Raw genomic sequence first — 454 nt, forward strand, 5'->3', positions numbered from 1 at the left:
TAGGGCTTTATTTTAATAGAAATAGTGTCCTCAAATGCTTATTTATTCTAAATATCTAATGAAAATACTTAGGTTTCAGGTATTTGAAGTTTTAGTGAAATCATGGACACTTAGGCGCAAAAAGGAACAAAAAGGCTGAAAAGAACGACGAAGCTGAAACTCGAGCATCGCCAAGCACACTTGGTGATTCGCCGAAGGGATTTACTCCGACCTTTGTTTCAGTACGTGAAGTCCTGAAGGAGAAGGATCAAAAAGGCGATGAAAAGAGCAGTCGGCGCTTCGCCGAATAGTTCCGCGAAGCAGTACTATACCGCCCAATGGTCCAGAACGTGAAGGTGTTGAAGACAAGCACGAAATTTAGGTGCAAAAAGGAACAAGAAGGCTGAAAAGAACGACGAAGTTGAAACTCGAGCATCGCCAAGCACACTTGGTGATTCGCCGAAGGGATTTACTC

The sequence above is a fragment of the Solanum tuberosum genome, unplaced genomic scaffold, assembly GCF_000226075.1.
Source record: "Solanum tuberosum cultivar DM 1-3 516 R44 unplaced genomic scaffold, SolTub_3.0 scf00042, whole genome shotgun sequence".
NCBI classification, from domain to species: Eukaryota; Viridiplantae; Streptophyta; class Magnoliopsida; order Solanales; family Solanaceae; genus Solanum; species Solanum tuberosum.